A 366-nucleotide genomic window follows, 5' to 3' on the forward strand; every position below is an offset into this window, starting at 1 on the left:
TTTTACTCATTTAGTGATGTAACCGAAGCAAGCAGAGTCGTTTATTCAAAAGAACATGTAAAAAGAGAAAAATATGAATAATAATGTTTTTCTTGTTTGTAATTGAAACTCATTACTGTCTCTCCACCCAATTGCTCTACTTTCATAATATCTGTTATGGATCCAAAATATAAAGGTGTAATCAAGTTTGCATTTCTTGAAATCTTCTGAAAATTTTACTCATTTAGTGATGTAACCGAAGCAAGCAGAGTCGTTTATTCCAAAAGAACATGTAAAGAAAAAAAATATGAATAATTTGTTGAATGATGGTGATTATGGTGAAGGACTTTTTATATTTAAGCAAATGATGATGATATGAGAGGAAGT

The sequence above is a fragment of the Raphanus sativus genome, chromosome 5, assembly GCF_000801105.2.
Source record: "Raphanus sativus cultivar WK10039 chromosome 5, ASM80110v3, whole genome shotgun sequence".
Classification (NCBI taxonomy): Eukaryota; Viridiplantae; Streptophyta; class Magnoliopsida; order Brassicales; family Brassicaceae; genus Raphanus; species Raphanus sativus.